The following is a 9373-nucleotide window of genomic DNA, read 5'->3' as shown; positions in this document are numbered from 1 at the left end:
ATTCCTTATAAATTCATTGTCTTATAAATGTCTTATACATATACATATACATGTTTTTTTCATTTGTATTACAAATAATTTGCTCTATTTCCTTTATTTTTACTCTATATCCTCTTTTAGATCACGAACTTCATAAAGGCTAAACTCTTGTTTTTTCTCACTATACCCAATATTCAACTTCTGTGAATGACCCAAGGACCATTAACGTCTTAGCAACTACATAAACTTGGGTTCATCCTGTGCCTCTCTACCTCCTTGTTGGGTATGCTTGGGAAAGTTGATTCAGTTCTCTGAACCTTAGTTTCTTTGTTCATAAAGTGAAGGCAACCTTGCAGAGTTGCCTTGAGTCTTGGAAGTAATATCTGAAAAACATCATAAACCTTCAATAACAGGCCACTATCAGTGTCTCTCTAAGTTGTCTGTCATGATTATCGCTACCATGGTGGCCATCAACTCTATGCCTATCCCTAGGTTTTGACCCAGATTCCCAAGAACCAAAGGAAAAAAAAACAGGAAAGAATGAAGATAGAAAAGGCCATGGATGTGTGGAGTGAGCTGAAACCTTTCTCTGAGTCCAAATTAACAAACCCAGAACAATAAATTATTCTATGATGCAGGAAGGCCAGGCAGGCTTCCTTCTGCTGATGAAAAAGAACACTGATTACATGGTGCCACCTAGTGGGAGTCTTCTAATACTACAGGTGGTGGCTCTGAAATTGCCAAAGGAGCCAAACTCCTAGAAGTTTGTATTTCTTCTTGTCATTACCGAGAAGGTTGGAACACACTGCTTATTCCCACACCCTCCTCTCTCACCCATCCTGAATAGGGATGTGGACAGTATACACAGATCTGTTCAGCAGCACTTTACCATTTTGCTTGTTACTTCTTCATTAATAGATCTCTCTGTGCTTATAGATTAGCTCAATAGCGACTAGTTGGCAATTAATCAACATGAATCACAAAGTAACAAAGGATGATAAGTTAATTTTTCATATTTTCAAGTTAAACTGAGGCCTTGGTATCCATTCAGATTTTTTCTCATCTCAAAAGAAGGAAGAAAATGTTCATCATTAATTATGAAGGGTTAAAGAAAAATAATTTATCTGATAGTGCAGCCTGCAATTATTTGTTGACAATTATTATCTTCTAAACACAATGATTGGCAAAAGAAAAAAATAACTAATGGGGTGCCTAGGTGGTTCAGTCAGTTGGGTGGTCAACTCTTGATTTTTGGCTCAGGTCATGATCCCAGGGTTGTGGGATTGAGCCCTGCATCGGGGTCCACACTGAGTGTGGATCCTGCTTGGGAGTCCCTAGCTTTCTGTCTCTCTGTCTCTCTCTTCCCTTTGCTCCCCTGCTCATGTTCTCTGTCTATCACATTAAAAATATATATACTTAAACACAATGAGGAATCCTATAGTGTTCCATAGACATTCAGTCCTGAATCCCTGAGACAGAGAAAAGGAGTGGATTCAATTATCCCATTATCATTAATTCACTTGTTTATAGCAGAATCTATGAAGATGAGCTAATGCTACTAACTGGGGGGATTTCCAACGGCCTAAGTACAAAACAACATATCCTTCAACTTTGAGGAAATGTTGTTTTATAGGTTAGAATTTTAGAATTAGAAGGCACTTTAAAAATTAAATGGTTCAGCCTCTTCTTTTGTATATGAAATTCTATTTATCTTACTCCTATTATATGATTTTGTGTTTTAACCTTGACTGCTATGTTAGGTCTTGTTACAGAACCATCTGGCGCTATTAACAAGTGGAGCTGTAAAACACCTTCTACTATGTGTCATTTATTGGGAGGGAGTGGGCCTGCGAGAGAATTAGAAACAGCTGAAGGCACATACAGGCCCATGGCTGCTCCCGTTTGAAAGGCAGTTTACAAGCTTAAATGAGAGAATAGGAAGCAGCAGAAGGAGCAGAATAGATGTTGCTGCAGCCATGGCTCTAATGGTAGATGGACCGTGGTCTCAGAAACAGGAAGGACGGTCCCTGCCACCCCAGCCTCACCGGAGCACAGGAGAAGAGGGACACATGTGTCTCCCAATCCAGGATACTCTTGCTTTACACAAAAGCTGAAGCCCTTAGATCAATGGCATCTCCTCTGGTAGAAGTGGGGAACCATCTCTGAGAGATTGGTTTTGTTCATCAAATTAACATTTTAAGCTCCTGATTTGTGCCACTCTACGAACACCTTTGAGCAGGGCAATTCTGTCCCCAAATGGGTCTCCCTTCTACATTCCCCTCCCACTGCCATTTTCTTGTCACCATATCTAGGGGAATGTCATGCTAGGTTTTAGGTTCTGAGGATAAAAGATGGACCAGACCATGTCTACCCACAAGAATCCTTCTGTCTAGTGTCAGCCATCATGATAAAACTAAGAAATATTCCATGAGCTCAGATATGAATTTAAGTTAATTCTTCAAGTCGAAGCCTGTCCCATATAATAAGGACGGGGTGATAGAGCAGCTAAAGGTACCTGTACAACTCTGAATATATTTTAGTTTCTGAAGATGGACAACTGTGGAGAAGATTTGGGGGCTTACCAAAAAATTAATGTAAAGGAATTATTTACTCAGATAATTTAAAACAAAACAAAAACAGTAATGTTGTCTTTGCATATGTAGAAATCCTTCACTCTGTAATCCAGATGTGTCCAAATGTGACCATCACACCTTTTGATGGCACTTGGCCTGGAGCCACACTGTCCTTGCTATGCTTAAGGTCAGCTGGAAGAAGGCACATAGTTCCTGGCAATGTCCTTGCCATCACCCTCAGCCACCCAGGCTTGGAGAGCTCAGCTGCTGCCCATCGTAGCAGGAAGTCTTGCCCAGCTCTTTAGTTACTGGCTGGTTTTTGTTTTTTGTTTTTTGTTTTTTTTAAATATTTTTATTTATTTCTAGGAGAGAGAGAGAGACAGCGTGAGCAGGGGGGGGTCAGAGAGAAAGGAAAATACAGACTCTGAAACAGACTCCAGGCTCTGAGCTGGCAGTCAGCACAGAGCCCGACGCAGGGCTCGAACCCACAAACCGCGAGATCATGACCTAAGCAAAAGTCGGATGCTTAACTGACTAAGCCACCCAGGCGCCCCACTTACTGGCTGGTTTTATGGGGGAAGTGCAAAGAGAACAAAGCCCAATCTCTTTCTCTTGAATAAACATTCCTCTCAGACAGTTACTTCGCTCCCACACTGACTATCCCACATTTCCAGTCTGTGAGAGGAGTAGCTCTGCTCTCACCTTGTTACATAAATGACCAAAACTCTCCTCTCATTTCCCTGATCTCTCCACAGCGTCTGTCAGGAGCCTCTCTACGCCACTGAAAAAAGAAGGGTTAATATGAAGCTTGTTTATTTTATTTCTGTACTCATTTTATTTTTATTTTTCAAAGTTTGTTTATTTTTGAGGGGGGAGGGGCAGAGAGAGAGGGAAAGACAGAGAATCCCAGGCTCTGTGCTGTCAGTGCATAGCCCGATGCAGGGTTAGAACTCACAAACTGCGAGATCATGACCTAAGCTGAAATCAAGAGTCAGATGCTTAACTGACTGATTAATAGGTGCCCCTATTTCCTTATTCATTTTATTATAAACATAACATCAGTTTTCTGCTTCTTATAATTCATCAACAATATAAGGAATTTAATTGTATGCATTTTCTCCTTGGCCCTATAGACCGTGGCTTCTTAACCTCAGCACCGGTGACATTTTGTGCCAGATAACTCTTTGTTGTGGGAGGTTGTCATATGCCTGTAGAAATTTTAGCAGCAGCCCTGGCCTCTGCCCACTGGGTGCAGCCCCACTTTGTGGCAACCAAAGTGTCTCCAAACATCGCAAGTGTTCCCTTGGGGTAAAATCACCTTGAGGTTGAGAACCACCGATATAGATCAAATATTAACTTTTTTAAATCTATGAAGATACAGCAGGCAGGAGCAATATTTTATCTTAAGGGGGGATAAAAAAGAACTTGGATCTTGGTGAGACTTGGTCTCTATTCTTTTCAGTCAGTTGCTAAAGCATACTTACGATGGTTTTCAAGGCAGATTTTCTCGGTTGATCCATTGCTATCTAGTCTCTCCCCCAATTCTTTACCTAAGTAATTACAAAATCTATTTCATACATAGAGTCTCTTTTAATACTTACAATAGTAAGAAGGAGGTACGAACAGCCAGCAGGCTAGGGAGCAGCAGGAAAGAAAGGGAAAGAAAGACGTGTCACGGAAGATGGCCCAGACCTACAATTCTGGCACCACTGTTCCCTGCCTACAAAACAGGCCAGTTTGTCAGCTTCTGTGCAACGTAATTTCCTCATGTGAAGCGTGGGATTATTAATACCTTGGAGGGAGGGCGGGAGGATTAAAATGCAGTGAATTAGGGGAACCTGGTGGCTTAGTCCGTTGGGCATCCGACTTCAAGTCAGGTCATGATCTTGCAGTCAGTGAGTTCCAGCCCCGCATCAGGCTCTGTGCTGACAGCTCAGAGCCTGCAGCCTGCTTCAGATACTGTGTCTCCCTCTCTCTCTGCTCCTTCCCTGCTTATGCTCTGTCTCTGTCTCTCAAAAATGAATAAACTTTAAAAAATTAAAAAAAAAAAACCAGTGAGCTATGTGACAACACATGTCATAGCAGAGGCTCCATCAGCTGTAGCTTTTTTTTTTTTTACTGTAACACCAAGACCACAGCATCATGTGCTGCACCACAGCCGCACACCTAGCAACGTTCTCTTTCTGGTCGCAGATCTCTTGAAGGATTTGTTCAACAGAAAAATCCTCAGAAGCAACTCAACTTGTAGACTATTTCAGTATATTCACAGATTCACCTGAAATGTCTAGTGGGCCCAAGGGAAGAAGCCTTCTAGCGAGAGCCTACTAATTTCATCTTTTCTTCCAACTGACTCAAGTAAGTGGTGCCAAATAGTTTTCCTTACCCATTGCTTAACACGGGCGGCCCTTCTGCAGAGACAAATTGATTCAGATTTCCCCCAACGCTACTGATTGGCCAACAGGTCCTTGAAGTAAGTCACTGGTTTGGTAGAAATCAAATAGGATTGCCAATTTCCTTTCTTTGGGGGAAGAAAAGAGAGTGAAAAGGGGTAATTGGCAAAAAGGAGTCAAGGTCATCCAATATGATTAGTCACTCCATTAGTTCCCTATTGCTGCTACACCACATTACCACAAACTTAGAACACACTTAACCCAGCAAAAATTTATTATCTAACAGTCCTGGAAGTCAGAAGTCCAAAACAGGTCTCACTGGGCCAACAGAAAGATGTTGACCAGACTGCATTCCTTCCTGGACGTTTGAGAGGGAAATCTAATTTTCTTGCCTTTTCTATCTTGTAGAGATTGCCCATGTTCCCTAGCTCATGACCCCCCTCCATCTTGAAAGCCAGCAATGGCTGGTTGAATCTTTCTCATGTGGCATCACTATGATACTTACTCTTCTGTTCTCTTCTTCCATCTTCAAGGCCCATGTAGATAATCCAATGTAATCGTGTTTTAAATCCAGCTGATTAGCAAACTAAATTTCCTCTGCTGCCATTCCCCCTGGCCATTTAATATAACATATTCACAGGCTCTGGAGATTAGCAGACAGACATCCTTGGGAAGCCATTACTCTATGTATCATAGTCACTTTCTTTTTGGTATTTTTGATGTCAAGGAAGGAATAAGCCCTGTTTCAGGCCCTGATCAATCTTACAGTTTAGAAAAGCAACAAGGTGACAGTACTTTTTGAATTGTCATAACAATTTATTTTTGGATAATAAAATCCCTTCAAAAAATCCATTATCATCTTTAAAATAGGGTCTTTCAAAAACAATATGTGCCCAATTTCTGGTCAACCTAATGTCTTCTAACTCCTGATAATTTAGGCAACTGGAGAAATTCTTTATAGCTTGCCACACAAAGTAAAGAGTACTCAGATGTATTTTGTAAAAAAAAAAAAGTTGCAGATACACGTAGAGGTAACCATGAAGACTAAATGAGGCCTGCATGAATGAGGAAATCAAAAGGAAATCAAGGCACTGTTGGCAAAAGAAGGGGGGCAGAACTGCTCAGAAGGAAAACTTACAGGCTGTACTGTGCACTCACCATCTGGCTTGTAATCCCATTGCTTCATGACACCCATCTCTAGAATGTTCCTCATTATGTACTTCTGCTGCAAACCAAACATCTCCTCTTTCTTATTCTACTGGACCTTTTGTTTGTTCGGTTTTGTTTTCCTCCAGGGGGCCTGACCACTTTATCTCTGATCCTTCCCTTATTGGGCACCACCTAGCCCATCACCCTAACCAGCTTTAACACAGCCCCACTGTCCTTGCCATTCACTCAGCCCTTAGTCATATTTACATCTGTTGTCCCACTCTTTAAAACAATTATTTTATGCCTTCACTCTCCATAATCGTCCAATGCCTCCTCTTCCACTCACAAATGTTCTGGTTTCCTTTCCTTCCAGAAGCATGGCAAGACTGCACCCCATAGCCCCACTTTGAATTAGATACGATAGTGTTGCTTATTTTGGCCAATGACATGTAGAAGGGTGATATACCACTTCCAGAAACAGGCTCTAAGTGGCAGGATGTCACTCTTCTCTTTTCAGTCTCAGCCACAGAGGAGCACAGAGAGCCCTCTAGCTCTGTGGCTGAGTTAGAGCAGCATTCCCTGGCTGACCAGCTATAGACATTTAGCAAGAGAGAAGCAAGCTTTTGATCTGTTGAACTCCTGCAATACAGAGGGAGATTGTTACTACAACATAACCTAGTCTATATTTCGCTTTTTATTTCAGTGAGAAAACAGAAGCAATCAGAAGAGACCTCTACAATCTCCCATGCCCACATCTGCCATAAATTTGTTACCGTATACTTTCCTTCTTCCTGTATTATGGATGAATTCTCCATATTCCTAAGGTTTATCTTTCAACTTATGCACTAGATTGCATCCTCTTTTACCTACTCCAGGCCATCATTCCAGCATTTCTCTCCTTCATTTCTTATATCATTAATTTTTATCTTGCTGCTAGATTACCTCTATCAGTAAATAAACAGACTATAATATCTCTGGTCTTAAAAGAAATAAAACCATCCTCCAGTAGCCCCCCTCTATTTGAAGTGAGTTGCAATACTCACTCCTGTTTTCTCCGGAATGATCTCCAGTTAGGGTTCCGCTTGCCCCTCTACAGAGAAACTGCTCTTACCACCATCACAAATGACCCTGAATTTACTAAGTCTGGTAATCAAATCTCAATCCTTATCTGACAGAACACTGACTTGGTGGACCACTGTTTTTTGGGGGAGGCAAATTAATCCTCAGAGACTGAATTTGTCTGTATCAGCAATTTATTTATCATAGGTTCACTGTAGGAATTTTACAAAGCAATGGCATACAGGATAATGTCTCCTAATAACCCAGTAAAGAAATAACCTACTCCAAACCAATGACAGATGAATCACACTATTGTTCCAGGCAAGGGAAGATGAAAGAAAGACCATATTTAGTTGAAGAGTATCTTTATACCAGTTGATACTCAGGAGAGCTGGCTTAGCCAACCAATCGCTGATGTCCTGCTGGCAGAGCAAAACAAAAAAAATCCCCTGTTGCTAGAGCATGTTGGTAGGGTGCACTGCGAGATCTCCTTGGCCTGCCATTGCTTGGGTTTTGCCACTTGAGGGTAAGAATTGTCTTTACAGCAGCAGGCCTTAATTGCCCCCAAGGTCACCCAAGAGCTATTTAGATCAGCAGAGTCACCTTGCTCAGAGCAAACACTCTCTGACAGTCCTTACAAACTCTTGGCTTTTAGAGTCTAAATGTCCCCCTTGTCATAGCTGGCTTGTCCTTCCTAAGTTTTTACTGCTAAACCCCCAGCACCATCCCTCTGCGGCTGAGCTCCTAAGTGCTTGTAAACAACAACAGACGTGATGACCACATCCTTACTTCCTTCTTAATCAAAACAACTTTACTCATAAAAACAATCTCATTTTTGTCATAAATCACAACAAACCAATACACAACAACCACATTTCTTCCTTCTTGAAATATTTTCTTCGCTTGGCTTCTAGAACACAACTATCTCTTAGTCCTCTTTCTATCTCACTGACTGCTTCTTCTCTGCGTCCCAAATTCTAAATGTTGGGTACCCTGGTTACCAAACCTCTGATTCTGACCCTTCCCCACAACATACTCTTCTTGCAGTTTTCTCCAGCTCACTAAATAGCAGCTCCATCCTTCTAGTTGGTCAGGGCCAAATTTTGTGGAGTCATCCTTCTCTTTCTCTCATACTCCACGTCCAATCTGTATCAGTGGTCTCCTAAATGATCTCCCTACTTCCTCCCTGCCCCATATAGTCTCTTCCCGACATTACCCTCTCCCTGAGTCCTTGTGTATGCATGTCCACTAAATGCCTTTAAAAACTGGTAACATTGGTTGTTGATGAAATTAAGGCAGTGGAGACAGACAGACAGCTTTTGGGAGTAGGGGGTTCTCCAGTGCTTGAGATGTCAGGGAGGCTGTGATTGCATCATGGGATTGCTTTCACTCCCTAGCCCTTTATGGCCAGTCCCAAGTGCTCCCAGTGTGTTAGTCTCTTCTAATTTACTTCCGCCTTCCAGACTACTTTCCTGTGCGTCTGTTAAAATGTTCAGAGACTGCCCACCTTTCAGTAGACTTCTTTTTTCCTTCCCCATCAGACCCTGAGTTGCTAATTTTGGCAAGATTTTCCTGCGATAATGCCTAGCCCTCCTACTCCAAAGGCACACTACCCTCTACCTCTCCCCTACCCAATGCAATCCCTTTAAAAGTTTGAGAGTTCAGGGGCGCCTGGGTGGCTTAGTCTGTCTGACTTTCAATAAACTTTAAAAAATTAGGTTCATGGGTTCGAGCCCCGCGTCAGGCTCTGTGCTGACTGCCAGCTCAGAGCCTGGAGCCTGTTTCGGAGTCTGTGACTCCCTCTCTCTCTGACCCTCCCCTGCTCATGCTGTCTCTCTCTCTCTCTCTCTCTCTCTCTCCTAGAAATAAATAAAACATTAAAAAATAAAAAAAAAAAGTTTGAGAGTTCAGCTGAGTAGAGATGATCAAACAAGTAGTGCCCCAAACACTATGTCTGCCACGAATGGTTCAGTGCCTGAGGGGCAGCCATCAGGGGCCGGAAGGTGGAACACTTCTTTTCCAAAAAGGGAAAACCTGGGGGAGGAGGAGGGGGAGGGNAGCAGGCCCCGCGCAGGGCTGCGGGGCCCTCCGCGCCGGTCGGTGTCCGCCCCGAGGGCAGGCGGGGCCCACGACCCCTCAGCTGCGCGGTTAAGGGTGGCCCTCTGACGGCCGTGGGAAGAGCTGACCTGCGCATCAGTCAGCGGGATGCCTTAAATTTGTCTC

The sequence above is a fragment of the Crocuta crocuta genome, unplaced genomic scaffold, assembly GCF_008692635.1.
Source record: "Crocuta crocuta isolate KB4526 unplaced genomic scaffold, BGI_CrCroc_1.0 scaffold230, whole genome shotgun sequence".
Lineage (NCBI taxonomy): Eukaryota > Metazoa > Chordata > Mammalia > Carnivora > Hyaenidae > Crocuta > Crocuta crocuta.
The sequence above is the reverse complement of the archived record's forward strand: the minus strand, read 5'-3'. Positions refer to the sequence as shown.